Raw genomic sequence first — 16696 nt, 5'->3', positions numbered from 1 at the left:
GGGGATGGATGAGAAAGGAGTATGTCACACTTCCACTGCAGACGTATGCACATACCCTACCGGTGTCTTGGATGCTTCATCCGATTTCAGTCCCATAAACACTGGACTAATCTCAAGGCTGGTCATGGGTTGTTGCTGTGACAAAATGGCAGCCATATTTGTCAACTTAACAACAGTCATTGGATGTGAAAAGATGACAGATCCCTGCAACAGGATCTCTACACAGTCAGGATCAGCCATGTCAGATCAGATATTATCCTGTTGAATGGTACAGCAGGCTCCAGGGCTGAATGGCCTACTCCTGTTCCTATTTCTAATAGCCTAATAAGTGCCTTCCAAGTATTGCTATTAGTCTAGCCAATCTCTAATTAAATAAAATAAATATTTCCAACGGTCATCCTTCTCACCAGCCCTGAGACTGAATTTTGTCATTCAACCTGATCATACTATGTTAATAACTGAAAATTTAAATTACCCCATTGAAATATTCAGAAAGAGAGGCAGATGAATTCCCTCAAAACAAGTCATCTATTAGTAGCGCTGTGGTGGCTGCTATCCTGAGGGAAATGTGAAAAAGTAATAAAAATTTTAAGAAGGTAAAACTGTGAAATTCCTCTCTGACTTACAGGATAATTAGATAAAATATTAATTCAATAGTCCATGTATTTTACTTGTCATTATTCACTCTACTCCAACTGTTTAAGATTTAATTATTACAGATACACATATTCCCTCAGTAAATTCTGTTCAAAAAGAGAATTCAAAAATTCTCTTTATTAAAAACTGTAGGCTCTGGGTATTTATTTTCATGCTCCAAACAACATCAAGTTCAGACTCATTTTTTTGGGTTGCTGTCACTAGGGGCAGAATCTTATTGGGTCTGAGGAATGTGGGTTATGGCAGAGCTTGTGTCAACATCAGACGAGAAGTCTGGCAACGCTAATCTCAACACGGCACCATCTCACTCCTTCTTTCATACTTTTGACATGGTGAGGTTTTTCTGGCTCCACTTGCCTAATTAATATCCAGCTTCCTATCCTATTATACTTACCAAACAGGCTAGAAGTTGAGAAAACTCAACATGGAAGTACCTGGTGTACCCAGCTTGTAGTTTGCGCAAAGAAAATCCATTCGGGATTCTTGGCACCAGCATCTCAGGGCACTCTCATGGGCACCAGGCACACACACCCCATGTTCCAGGGACATCCTAATGTTGCAGCCTTTGAGAAACCTCATGGCATGTCTCCAATCCACCCACAGGAAGCTCTATATTTTAATGTAGCCCTCGGTTGCACTGGTGACTATCATTATAGTGCTGCAGCAAAGATACTGCACTCCAGCTCATTAGCTGGACTAGAGTGCATCACTCACCGTCATAGTGCTCACTCACTCTGAGCCTACCTGGATGCTCACAGCACCTATTGTCTTGCCTTTCTGTGCTTTGCCCTTTCAGTTTGAGCGACCAGACTCATATTACTTCTGTCTTGCCTTGCCATTTAGTTTGTCATGGGTGTCAGCAGTCCTCAGTTAAGTCAAGAGAGAGAGGGTGAGATATCAGAGAGAAATTGGTGACACGCTGGCGGAGTGGAGAGGGTCATTGCCCTTCTTCCTACATTGCTGGGCTTTCCCACAGATGGCTGAGACTGTTCTAACCAGAGGCAAACTCATATCAGGCTGGTGTCATGGCTGTAAGCAGGCCCCAGTCAAGTCAAGGGGAATATCCTTCAATCAGAGGGTCCAACACTGAAAGACAAAGGCAGCCTCTGATACCTGGGAGAGGAGGCAATCCCATCTCTGCAGTAGCTCCAGGTCCCTGCCTGGAAAACAGGAAATCCCCACTGTCTGCTATTTCCAGATAAACCTCAGGAACTGTGCAGGGCAACTCTGGATTGACAGTGCATGTCTGGCTTCTCAAAATGGCGTGCCCACAAGGGATGCCAGTGCATTCTGGGACATCTGCTGAAAGGTGAGTTGTGGGAATAGTATGTGTTAAGCAGGGGCTGGAAACGGAACATGGAAGATGCCAGAGTGAAAGGTCAGGGGTGGGGAGTAGTTAATGAGGTGAATTTGCTAAGATATGGTGAGGTAATTCATTAGGCCTCATGGCAGAAATCCTTCTCAAAGACTGTACGCAAAATAGATTTAGTGAAAACAAAATGTAAGGTTCAGTTCAGCCTTTTGTGTTCATGGTGGACTTCTGGTGTGATTTCTGCCAACCAATGGTTACCCTGAAGGTCAGAGTGGTACAGTCCTAAAAGGGAGAAAAAAGCTCATTACACGAAAGAAGGGGATAGCCTTGACCAAGCTAAGATATTTGAGGTTGAATTGGAGATCATTACAAAGCAGTTGGGGCTCCCCAGGAAATATCACTTTCTGATTTTCCCCAATGAGTTGACTGGTATCTGACCAAGTTGTGATTTGTGGAGGGATGTTTGATGAAGATCTCCGAACCATTCCTTGGTTAGAGATCCACTCTACTCAACGTTGAGTTCCACTAGAAACTTTGAATGAACTGTTTCAGCCAGGATTAAATAAATAATGTTGTACGGTGAGGTTCTTAACAAAAGCGGTGAATGTAGTTTTATAAAAACTCTGCTTTTTAAAAGATTTTTTGTATATTTCCATACTTAGCCAGCATAATAAAATCCAGCAGAATAGGACAATCTCAGACATAACCTTGTCAATTTAACCTCAAGTTTAATTACTCATTTTGGCAATTTTGCAACTTCAAAATGACCATTATCAAGCAAAATAACACTAAATGGTAACCAAGTATTCATATCTCGAGTAGTTAGTCACATTTGCTCTCTGCAAATCATGAATTCATCTGATTTTTTGACATATTTTACAACTTGGCTTCATTCACAATCCATCATTTAGGATGAATGCTTACTTTGTAACCCTTATACAAGGTAGAAAATTGATGATAAAATAGCCCAAATCAAGATGGCTGCAAGATGACATACAATGCACTCACTGTAGTAATCATGCCTTTCATAAATGTTCTGTGAGATATTAACTGCAATAAACTGACATTCAGGACTGAGATGTTTCTTTTAGGGCCAAAGAGAAAGATAGAAATTGCTGGAAAAGCCAGGAGGTCTGGCAGTATCTGTGGAGAGAAATCAGAGTTAACATTTTGGGTTGAGTGACCCTTCCTCAGAACTCTTTCTTTTCGGGGACTTCGTTTAAAAATTGGCTTCAACAGGCAGCAGTAATTAACTATTAGTGAAGGTCAATCTGAAATTCCATATCAGAGTGTGCATGTATGAAAGTTGGAGCATTTATATTATTTTGCTTAGACCAGGTTAAGTACAATAAAAAATTACTCTCCTTTGTTTTAAAGTTCAGGAAAACCTATTCCTGATTAGCTTTTATGTCACAGCATATAAAGATTTAAATACTCATTGAAATAGCAAGCATATCTTCTTAATTACACATATTCTTAACCAAAGGACATACAACCAAGAGAATGGCTGAGAATGTAAATTTTGGCCAATGTATTTCCGTGACTGTCTAGAGACCTTTGTAGGGGCGGCACAGTGGCTCAGTGGTTGGGGTGGCACAGTGGCTAGCACTGCTGCCTCACAGTGCCAGGGACCCGGGTTCAATTCCACCCTCAGGCGACAGTCTGTGTGGAGTTTGCACGTTCTCCCTGTGTCTGCGTGGGTTTCCTCCCACAGTCCAAAGATGTGCATGAAAGGTCAATTGGCCATGCTAAATTGCCTGTAGTGTTCAGGGATGTGTAGATTAGGTGGGTTGGGTCTGGGTGGGATGCTTTGAGGTTTGGTGTGGACTGGTTGGGCCGAAGGGCCTGTTTCCACACTGTAGGGATTCTATTATCCTCAGTATTGAGGGAGACCCTGACAAGAGTCAAGGAAGTTGCAGAGAGAAGGATTTCAAAGGGAGAAATGCATCACAAAGTGAAGTGTAATTTCCTGTGTGTTATCTGAGACTCTGAACATGATGGGAAAAGAGAAATGTACTCATGTTTTCTTCTTTCAAGGATACACAAGAACAGGATTAAAAGCTAGTTTCACCTTTGGTTTGTGTGTGCTAGTGGATGAAGGTAGGTGCTGTGAGGGTCACTGCAGAGAAAACCCCAAATATTTCTTGTGTTGCAGGTAAAAAGAAAGGCAGGTTCTTTCTCTCTCTTTCTGCTGGAAGCCAGAAAGCAATAAACTGCAGTCAAAGAAAAACTGAACAAAGGCCTTTCAGCTGACCAAGAATCTTGAAATTGACCAGCTTCCCACCAATATCAGTGCTACTGTACCACCCCACTTAAAACTCACACTTTCTACTCTTCACAAAACTCAGAGATTGATCTATTTTTCTTTTATAACTTGTATCTCGATTTGGAGTCACTTCTCATTCCTAACTTGATAGTACATGTGTTGTTATTATTTCTTCTCATGTTTACTAATTAATAAACTCACCCTTCTGTTAACTCAAGAAAGCCTGGTGAAATTGGCTCCTTTTGAAACATAAATTCCTTTGGTCTTGGAGAAAGGTATTCACAAAGCAGGTGATCCTTAAGCTTGTTATGACGAATCAATGGACAGATGAATAAAGTCAGGGAGCCAATTCATCCCTTCACACCCTGAGCATAGCAGTTTGAGGTTTCCCATGTAGAAGCTTAAGGAATTGAGGAACCTGACCTGAGGACTGATCATAACATAATATATGTTAGGATGTTCAGGAGCTTTTTTTTTCCCAGCTCCACTTCAGGTCTGATGATATCTACCAGCTTCTGCTTGTTTCCCTTCCCCTCTCCTGCTCCCTGCCCTCCAGTTGCTCCTCGTCACCACTTTTTCTCCCACTTCCTCTTGCAGTTCACATCACCAGGAGATGCTTTTGTAACATTACTGGGTATTATATTGTGTACAGTAGATATGGGGCAGTCTGAGCCAATAATACACTTAGATCAATTATTGGAGTGATTCGACACTGTGAAATCTGAGCTGAAATCTTTGGCAGACCTAAATTTGTTACAATGATATTGTGGTGTCCTCCAAAGTCACAGCGAAGTATTCATGTATCTGAAATGATGTAAAAGCTGATGATTGTACATTACTTAAGATATTGGCCTCACAGCAGAAACTATCAAACAGGTCATTAATCTTAGATTAAAGTCCCTGGGGTCAGATTAATATTTCCGAAATTAGTTCCACTCTTAATGTTTGGATGGTCCAATATTTACTGCAGACAACTCAAACATTGTATATTCTGGACAATTTCAAATGAAAATGACAAATGTAAATGCTGAGACTAATTTATATTTACTTTGCTGCAACTTTGATCTTAAGGAGAGAACTGTAATATAAACACAATCTACAAGTCAGACATTAGTCAGAAATTTTACACTACTGGTTCAGTTGGCAGCCAGCGGTATTCTATTCTGTTTTTAATGTACGATTTAATAACAATAAATCAAATAGTCAAAAAACTCATTTAAGGGCTGACTTTAATGAAAGCTGAAGCATGCCAGACGTTATTGCTTTCTGAAGAAACCTTACCGTATGTCTGAAATGGTTTTCATTTCTCAGCAATAGCCTCACTGTAAGTACAGAAATACTTCGAAGTCGACATAATTAGAACTGGATAGTGAAGGTTTAAACACAAATGATTCCATGCATGTTCCTGGTGCCATTACCTCACTCTTAATGCATGTGATGCAGGGATTTTTTTTCTCTTTTGCACTTGCAGTGCCTCTGATCTGTTCGTTGTTATCTGTTATACCTTAGACAAGAAAACAGAATACGACAGATTTACAGAATGTTACTCTCATTTTTTCAATGAGATATTAAATGAAGGCTCAGTAATTTTGCTCAGGAGGATGTAAAACATCTTGTTACTCAAATACCATGACAGTTAGCTAAAAAAAATTATAGTAAAATAATATATTTTGTCGTATTTATCATGTCCTCATGACATTTGAAAGTGTCCGACAGCAACTCTTAAAGTGGGTTCGTAGCTATTGGACAGAAACACAGCAGTCAAACTGAACACTGTGAAGATCCACAAACAGCAATGGGGTGAATGACTTGTTTAACTATTTCTTGAGTGGGCGGGAATAAATCTGAGCCACAAGCATCAAGGTATTGGGAGTATCATTGCGATAAAGGTGGAATTAGCCCACAAGGGATTATAATACCAGGTGGATTTGAGTGGAGGTAGCAAGAACTGCAGATGCTGGAGTCAGAGATAACAAAGTGTGGAGCTGGAGGAACACAGCAGGCCAGGCAGCATCAGAGGAAAGCTGATGAAGAAGGGTCCCAACCCGAAATGTCAGCTTTCCTGTTTCTCTGCTGCTGCCTGGCCTGCTGTGTTCCTCCAGCTCCACACTGTGTTATCTCTGGATTTGAATGGAGTTGCTGGTGACAGGATTGCTGGGTGTATCGCAAATCCAGCTGCATGTACGAGTCCTGCAGGTGCCAAAGGCTCTCCTGCATTTAGTGAGCACAGGGAAGGTGCCAACACAGAAACTTGCCTTCTCGATATTTTCTAATCAGCTTGTTCAAGGATGTGTTGACACACCTCCGGAGCATGTGAGACTCGAACCTGAGCCTCCTGGCTCGGTGATAGGGTCAATACCACTTTACCACAAAATTGTGTTTGGGATTGTGATCTCTAGACATTTCAGAGTACGCCCTGCTGTACCATCTTCTCAGTGCCTAGAAGGGAATGCCTACATTTGGTTAAACTGAGGGCATTGTCCCTGTGCACAGACTCCCTGCAGGCTGGACACTTTTAGGTCCTGGACCACCAAGGGCCTCCTGGCAAAGCCACTAATGGCAAGGTGACAAAGCAGCAAGCAGCTTTTCTCAACGTCAGCGACATCAGCTCTGGTGGCATTATAACATAGTGCAGGGAAAAGAACGATTAAAGAATATTGTAGTTACTTTGGGGCCCCGCGTTTGTGAGACAGGCTTCAGTACAACATTGCACCTTACACAAATACAGCACTTTTTGCACTAATTTTCTTGTCTCTTTCAATCTTTAAAGTTTCTCTATTTATGTTCCTCTGGTGGGCTACTTTGAATGTCATAGATAACTGCCCCCAGACTCACACGTGCAGCAGTACAAAGAGTACTGAGGCCGCCATCCATGAAATATAACTTACATGGGAAGCTAAACTAGAAATGTCAATTTCGGGAGTCAGTCAACATCGTTTAGCTGCTCTACATCTCAGTGATAAATTAATGTCTCTTACAATCTGGGGTTTGTGTCACACAAGCATAGCTACCATGTAATCCAGCATAATTCCATACCCAACGGCCAGCAACCTGAATGGGTGCTTATTGGTGAAAGGGAACAAAGTAACTTACAATTAATGGCAAACAAAGTAGCTTAATGTTTTAATGCCATAAACAAGATATTTCCTTAAGGGCAGGAAAAATCTTTGCCCAATAACCAGCTCATTGTTCTGAGTGTCCACATATATTAATGATAAGTCACTTGCCCAGACTACTTTTCCTCCTCATCTTAATTCCTCCACACCACGCCCCCACTCCAACCCCACTCCCACCATTGAGCATATTGTGCAGGGCACAGCATGCAATCATTCATCTGGAGACCCAGTGAGTACAAGAGAGCTCAGATGAGACTGAGCACACTCCACCACACGGTACATGCTGTAACCTGGTAACAAGAGATTCGTCTCCACCATCTATTCACGTTCAGGCTCAGCACATGCAGCAATTTGGTGAAGGTGCCATACTGGCTGAGTGACCACCCAATGTCCTGGAAAAAGGAAGCACCTGCAGTGCTCTGACACCCTTCCTACCCCAAACACACATCCATTGCTCAACTTCTCACTGCATTCGGTACAGACCATCATAACACTTACATGACAAGAGATTAAAATGATGATGTGTGGCTCACACAGGATCCTTAGAAGTTGAATGAATAAAGGTTCCCCTTCAGCCAACATTGGCTTCTTGTAGCATCATTGCTGCTAACTTCAACTTCACCGAGTTGCCCAAGTTCACTTTGCAATCACCTTTGTTGCAAGTTGCCTTTGACCAGCATCTGACACCGAAGCACCCTCACTCCGCGTGCGTAACAAATGGGCGATGAATCAATTGCATATTAAATATAGCTGGACTTTGCAAATAGCTGCTTTGTATATTTCTTGCTACAATGTTGTAGTGTGAAGCAAATGTGAATTGTGTGCTTTTGCTCACCAAAATGACACTTACCCCGTCCATCCTGGGTACTGTCTCATTAATTTCCTAGTAGCAGTTCACATCTATAGAATGGAAAGCGATGGCATAAATAGCAGCCCATGATGAATACCATCAGCACTGAGCCCTGCCTGGTTACCAGGTACCCTCCCCCAAAATTCCATGTCGCCTTTTACTTCACTTTACCCGTTTCACCCATCCTTGTATGTGGAGACCTACCAATTGGAAGTTTGCCTACAATGCCCTCCGTTCCCTCGGAATTCTGTAGTCTTCTAACTGAGACGCTACAAGATCCTGCCCATGTGTTTACCATTAATGGGGAATGTGTGATTTTTTTTCCTGTTGGGTCAACCGCTAAATTCTGGTTATATTTTATTCCAAGAGCTTACCATGGTTTTGAACGTAGCCACTATTATGCTTACAGAGCCAGCTGCTGCATTAATGTTTATTTTATTATGTGTATACATGAATCAAATGGTTTACTGTATGACTCCGAAGACTCAAGAAATGTATTATTTTGAATGGACTGCCTGAGTACGTATGTAGAAACCCATCGTGGATAGGGAGTTGAAATTGTTTACCCATGTACTGTACAGTCTCAGGGACCAAAGGTAGAGTAGAATCATCTTGCCCACCAGTTGAAAACAAAAAGTAAAAGGATCTCTAAAGCAACATTAAGAAACATCTACATTTAAAAGAGCAAGCTCTGTGCACCAGCTCCCCACATTCCCACTCTTAAAACCACTCTCTTTCTGCCAAAAGCAGGATTATCTTAGCGACTTCAATTGGCCAAATCTTTAAGTAAAACTTTTATGGAGGATGCCAATCCACTGTGCCTTCCCTTATCCCTTTGGATTGATGTTAACAATGTCAGATCTTTCATGAGCATGATGAAGATAAGATAATGGTCAAGAGTCATGCTGAGGTATGCAAATGAATTTGCCATGTGAAGACAGCACACTGTGGACAGCCTTCATTTCTATGGATGTAGTGGCTGTGTTTGTCTCAGTAAGAAGTCACTTCTAACTCTGGTTCTTTGTCTGTCTATCTTGCATTTTTTCTTGACTCTTTTTTTAAATCAAGGTCCTTCCATACTTGTTACTAGGAACCGAAATCTAGTTATTCTTAAAAGTACAGATGATAGCTGGTGCTATTTGTGGATGAGCACTTAAATATATTCATGTGACACTTCTCTATCTGTATTTCTAATGCCGGTTGTATCTAACGCTGCCTATTTTAAATGACCCAACACCTCTGTTAGAATAGCAGACAAGTAAGCCCCGAACAAATACATTAAGTGCTTGTCTGCTGACATCGCTGACAGTCATTTCTAGGCTGAGCTATTTTTTGCTCTTTTCTAGATTTGCAGTTTGCTTCTGATAGTATTTGGTCAGGTATAGTCCAAATAAGATGCCAAATAATTCCCTCTCCTCTATTCCTGCAAAATACCCGAACTTCCAACTTCAAAGTACGACCAATTTCTGCCTCATCATGACATTTCAAGGTCAATTGCATACAAGAAATTTCCAGAATAAAAGAGATGCAAAGTTGGAGTGGAAGGTGTTGGGAGTATAGAGTGGGGAGGAACAATGTGTCAGGTCTTCACCAACCTTTATGTTGTCCCTGGAACATCCAGGATTTGTCTGGAAGGCAGGGCTTTAAATCTCACACAGGGGGAGCATAGGGGCATTTGCAACAATCTCATTTGACCTTGCCCTCCATCAAGATTGGGCACTTGTGAGAAATGGTCTGTATGTCTGCACCTTACTGACTGGAGGAGTATGCACAATTGCAACAACATGACACAAAATTTGCTTTTCATTTTAGGGACATTAGGCCAGGAATTGGTGCTAGAAATATTCTGGCTGCTACCTTTGGGTAGCTGCCTGAAAGCTTTGCTTTAGGGCTTCTGAGACTTAACTTGTCTGGTAGGAGACCTTGCCACGGGATGGGCATGTACTGGGGCTGTACTTGACCATGGTAAATAATCTGAGTAAGTGAACGTGACTAGGGTTACGAAAAGAGGAGGTGTACTTAAAATATGCTTTGAAAAGTGCTAACGAGCAGTAGATGATACGTTGGGGAGTGGGGTTTAGTCTGTGAGCAAGAGCTACAGGAGCTTCAAGCCTTTCCATTCCCATACCGACCTCTTAGAAGGTTCGGAGTAATGTAAGCCATGCATTTGCTGTTTTACACTGTGACTATTGCCTATGGGTTTACACAGCTGTCATCACAGCTTACAAAGGGAGGAGACCTATTTCATGTTAGGCAAAGTTGGAATTAAAACTGAAGCCTCAGAAAGGATATTGTGCCATACACTGTACCACGCAAATTCCTAATCCACCACGCTGACAGCCCTGCTGCCTCAGTGCATGAGAACAGATCTGCAGAGCCTTACTTTTCTTGCATCTTCTGGAAACATGTTATTGTAAAGAAACAAAGTAAATAAACATTGGAGTAATTTAATAGAAAAAGATGAAAAATTATTGTAAATTAAAATGTTTTCTTGTGTAGTGCAGACATATTTATATTTGGTTGAATGTGTCATTTATCATCAGACAGTTGTGCATTGTGTAAGAGTAATCAAAACAAAAAAACAAGAGTGATGATTTACGCAACAGAATTTTGTAAATCTAAACAGAATTTTAACTGGATCTGTGGCCAACCTAATAGTCACAACAATAAATTGATGAGCTCCTCTCTGGATATGGTCCATCAATGACATAACAAATGCTGCAAATAACTAGGAAGCATCATTAATGTGTTTTTTATTTAAGATTTATCATTGAATTTGATAGAACAAGAAACATTATGAAGCACTTCTACATTGTGCAGCAAAATTAGCAAGATACATTCATCATCTTTTCCTGGTTACACTGTAACAATCTGGGAGACTGTGGATTTATTTTTTGGTACATCATTAAATAGATATTATATGTCACTTAAAGATTAGTTTCAACCAGTGGTATGCAAAATAAACTGTTACATATATGTCAGAAAGACTCTTGTGCACAGAACAGACGAGGTCCATCCATAATGTAAATGAGAGTAATCTAGCAACATGTAGGTACTGCTGCCTATGACAGAAATTAATTAGGTCAAAGATTGCTATGTATCTGGGTAGACTCTTTTTGAAATGTTGATGTATGTAAGCCCGCAGACTAGGAAAAGAGGGAAATTAATTATTTTTGACGGCTGACCCGTCAAGATATAGCCTTGGGAAAAAAATATTTAATGACTCAATGTTAACACCCATAACTAGAAAGACTTCTATTGACATGAAAACACCGTCCCAGCTGTTCACTGTTAGTGGAGTTTGGTTGTGAAAGTGAACTTTGAGAGGTCAGCATGAGAATTGCATTTCTCATATATGATGTTGCAACTGAAAGTGTACAAAAGATTGTTTTATCCAAATAGCGTGCATACTTTTGAATGAGTTAAAGAAATATACTTTAATGACAATGGGTGGAATTCAGAGTTGATGGTGGGGCTACTGCCCACTTGTTGGTGAACTAGCAGAAACTCCACATTGTTTTTCTCCCAGAAGCCCAGTTCAATTGCCAGGTCAGAAGACACTTATCTGGATAGTGTTGGGCCAAAGCAGGGGAGGTGATTGCCTAGTGGTATTATCACTGGACTGTTTATCCAGAAGACCCCAGTTAATGTTCTGGGGATCTGGGTTCGAATCCTGCCATGGCAGATGGTGGAATTTGAATTCAGTAAATATCTGGAACTAAGAGTCTAATGATGATCATAAATCCATTGCTGGTTGTCAGGAAAAACCCATCTGGTTCACTAATGTCCTTTAGGGAAGGAAACTACCATTCTTACCTGGTCTGGCCTACATGTGACTCCAGACGCACAGCAATGTGGTTGACTCTTCCCTGTCCTCCGGACGATTAGGGATGGGTAGTAGTAAATACTGCCAGGCCAGTGAGGCCCACGTCCTGTGAATGAATTAAGAAAACAAAATTACAGTATTCAGTTCGCAGCAGTGTGGAATCCCCACCACTGAGAACAGTTAGCGGGCAATGATGACCAATGGCCTTCTCAAGAGAGGTAAGTGGGATGAGTTGGAAACTGCAAGAAAGGGTCACTGCTGAGGTGAGGTTTTAATGCAAGGCTGGGGTTGGTTCTCAGAGATCGTCAGGTACCTTGCAAACTGAAGAGCTGCAAATGACAAAAACACTTGGTAGATGGCTGGCAAACCCAAGATCAAAGCCAGCTGCAACACATGGCATCGACCAAGGCACTGGAAACAACAATGGCACATAAAGTCCTCCGTTTTAACATCTGAGGATTAGTGCCAAAACTGGGAGAGCTGTCCCACAGACTCGTCAAGTAATAGCACGACATTGTCTTTAAGGTATGATTCCATAAGGACAACAATGTACAAGACACCATCATCACCATCCCTGAGTATGACTTGATTGAGGTGCAAAAGCTTCTGAATCTTTTGACAAGCTGGATGTGGAAGGGATACTTTCTCTTGTAGGTGAGTCCAGAACTAGGGGGTGGCATTTTAAAATTAGGGATCGCCACTTTAGGACAGAGACAAGGAGAATTTCTTTTCCACTTGGGGTGTCATGCAACCTTCTGGTTCTGTATGACTTCCTTTTGCCTCTATAAGAATGGTTGCTGTGGTGGCAGGCTGTGGGCATAGGCTGGCAGACTGTTCTGGAATTGGGCTAATGGGAAATATCCAGATATAGTGAGTGCGAAAGAGAGGATGGGCCTAACCATCTTATTCCTCTTGGTTAGTTTCTGATATTGGTAGGCTGTCCATCAGTAGTCAGGGACCCGAAAAAGCAGCACTTGAACGTACCCTGTGAGTCAATCTTCATATTTCACACAAAGGCCAGACTGATCGGAACAATTTTTACATCACAGCGTTACATATCAGATATAGAGATGCCAATGGCTGTTTTAAGTTCAGCTCCAGCTTCCCTTTCCAGCACATGTGATGCAGTGATAGTTCACAGAATCTCTACAGTGTGGAAAGAGACTGTTCAGCCCATCGAGTCTGTGAAAAGCATCCCACCCTAATCCCAAGCTAATCCACCTAATCTGCAGGTCTTTGGACTGTGGGAGGAAACCCACAGTCACCCAAGGCAGGATTCAAACTCAGGTCCCTGGCACTGTGAGGCAGTGGCGCTAACCACTGAACCAGCATGCCACCTGATAGTTCCTCTCTCTCTCTCTCTCTCTGAACCAGACAGCCTGGGTTCAAGTCCCACCTGCTCCAGAGGTGTGTAATAACATCTCCAAACAGGATGATTAGAAAATATCTCTTACATGGGTTGATTGCATAATCTCTTTCATACATTAAATGTCCTGTGAATCTGTTTCTCGAACTAGCCCATCAGTAACAACAATATCCTTGGCTGTTAATACTAGCTAGATCTGGTCATTTGAGTTGTTAAAGGTCTCCCTTAGGCATTATAAAGAACTGGTTTTCTAACCAGGGGCTCCTAGGAAGGAACCCAGCAACACAGGACCAACCCAAAGCACAGATTTCACCATTCTTGTAACCCAAGTGAGCAGTATTATAAGGAAGGGTCTGATACCACTTGTCACTGGGAATGGCCAATCAGGGAAATAACTGTAAACATCTATTTGAAAGATCCTGACACTTCACACTTCAATTATTAGCCACAATTTGGGCATGAAGTCACTGAACAGTTTGGCTGAGATAACAGTTCGTCTGTAACTTGTCTTTCATGTAAGATATGCTCATTTGTGGTAAGTAGAATCTCTCCCAATGCATGCGAAAGATCTTGTTCTCACTCATATCAGAAATAAAGCTCACTGTACAAATTACAGGCTCAAAGCCTGTCATGTTCTCGCACTTCTTTGCAACATAAGCATTTTACCTGCTTCACTTGCTCCACACTCCACCTTTCCCCGAGGGACACAAGTTCAGATGCTAAGTGAGGAGGTTTCTGAGTTTGTAGTCAGGCTGCCCGTGGATGGAATAGCTCACTAGGGGCTGACCTTTCCTGTGGGTGTTAGAAACCCCACATCTGGAGCTTTGTAGGGTGCCACATGTTTTGGAGGCCTGCCTGCCAGCTCAATTTTATGAAAGAAAGCCAATTAGCAGGCCACCTGCATATTATGCTGATTGCAGCCTTTTTGATAACTTTCAAATTAATCTGCAAGATCATACAACAGAGCTTTGAGCTCTCATTGCCTCCATGCGTTGCCAAGCTCCTGATTCAGCAAGGATCCTGTGTGCCATCGGTTAAAATTTCACCGCAGAGCTAAATAGAGACCAAATGCCCTTTCAAATACCTTCAGTGGCCCCCTACTTCAGCTGGTGGGTAGCCACTGGGAACTCACCTTGGAAAAGGCACACTGCTGCCTTCTTAATTTCCATACCCCCATCCTACCTCCACCATCCTGAAATGCATCCCCAAGCAGCAGGTAAAATTCCAACCAAGGGTAAAATTCAGAAGTTACATGTTTCACTGTATGTGCATGACTTTAATTGTACCGAAGAAACATTGCTCTGTGGATCTCCAAACAGTCCCCAGTTCATCGGAATGTTTACAAAATATTCGTTATACATTTTTTAAGCTGCTGGTTTACTTTTAATGTAAATGGTCAAAAAGATTTAGCTCTTGATGTTCCAAATTGACTTCTGACATGTCAAAAAGAATGAGTAATTGGAGCATTCATTTTTCGATATTGTTCATTGTTCGTTCACCTTCGGAAATGTTGATAACGTGGATGAAAGAAACAACTCTGATTAAAGATCCTGCAAAGCTGGGGATTGGAACATTCAGTAATGTAGTGGCATATTTCATTATTTCAAAATATACTTCATGGAAGATAAATATCAATTTGACTCAAATCATTAAATTCTCTTAGCTTTTGTTTCAGATCAGTAATGATGTGCACATTACAATGCTGTGTGATGAAGTCTCATAATATATTATTTCGAAACTTGGATTTTAAGGTGGACGCAAAATGGTTTTTCATTTTTATTTCTGTGGCGGTCTGATGTTTTTTCTTGAAATAAGGATCAGACAGTAATTTGGAACAGTGAGCTAAAGATAGTGTTTCCAAGAAATCATCCGATTTTATACAAAACAATACAGTACAATACAGCACAGGTCCAGGCCCTGTGGCGCACCAAGCCAAAATTCATCACCTCACATTTGTCCGGATTAAAATTCATCTGCCAGTTCTGTGTCCAAATCTGCAATCCATTTATATCCTGCATCATCCTCTGATGGTCCTCCTCACTATCTGCAACACCATCAATTTTGGTGTCATCTGCAAACTTACCAATCAGGCCACCTATATTTTCCTCCAGATCACTTATATATATTACAAACCACAAAGGTGTCAGCACTGATCCCTGCGGAACACCACTAGTTACTGATCTTCATTCCAAACAGCACCCTTCCACCGCTGCCCTCTGTCTTCTATGACCAAGCCAGTTCTGTATCCATCTAGCCAGCTCACCCTGGATCCTATGAGACTGTACATTTTGTACCAGCCTGCCATGGGGTACCTTATCAAATGCCTTACTAAAGTCCATGTAGACAACAACTACTGCCAAACCCTCATCAATCATTCTTGTGACATCCTCAAAAAATTCAATCAAGTTGGTGAGACATGACCTTCCCCACACAAACCCATGCTGCCTATCACTAACAAGTCCATTTGCTTCAAAATGTGAATAACTCCTGTCTCTGACTATCTTCTCTAACAGCTTCCCCATCACTGACATCAGCCTGTAATTACCTGGATTATCTCTGTTTCCCTTCTTAAACAAAGGAACAACATTGGCTACTGTCCAGTCCTCTGGAACCTCGCTTGAGGCCAAAGAGGATGCAAAGATATCTGTTAAGGTCGCAGCTATATCCTTGCATGCCTCTCACAGTATCCTGGGACAGATCCCATCCAGCGCTGCAAGACTTGTCTACCTTAATACATTTCAAGACACTTAACACTTCTTCCTTCGTTATATTGACCTGCCCAAGAGTATTCACACACCTTTCCCTAACCTCAACATCCCTCATCTCCCTCTCCTTGGTGAATACCAGTGTAAAGTACTCATTAAGGGTCTCAACCATTTCCTCTAGCTCAACACATAACCTCCCTCCTTTATCCTTGAGTTGACTATTCTTTCCCTAGATACCCTCTTGTTCCTAATATATGTATAAAATGCCTTGATATTCTCCTTAACTCTGCTGGACTAGCAAGTCCCCTTAAGGGAGATAATTGCTGTGATGTGCGCAACTTGAGTTTTACAACCCAGAAAGAGACAGAGGGGCCCAGCCACAAGTTTGTTCAGGGGTGAAAGATCTATAATAGCAAACCCTGAAACAATCAGCACAGAAGGGGAGATGCCCTGAGCTCCTCAGAAGAATACTCCAGAAGAGGAAGGCGATGAAGATGTCAGAGCAGAAACACCATGTAAGTCATGTCCAGAAATAAATCTGAAGAAAATAGAATCAAGTGAATGCACCAAACTGTGCTGAAAGGAAACCAATTACAGG

The sequence above is a fragment of the Rhincodon typus genome, chromosome 5, assembly GCF_021869965.1.
Source record: "Rhincodon typus isolate 14 chromosome 5, sRhiTyp1.1, whole genome shotgun sequence".
NCBI lineage: Eukaryota > Metazoa > Chordata > Chondrichthyes > Orectolobiformes > Rhincodontidae > Rhincodon > Rhincodon typus.
This window is presented reverse-complemented; position numbering follows the sequence as displayed.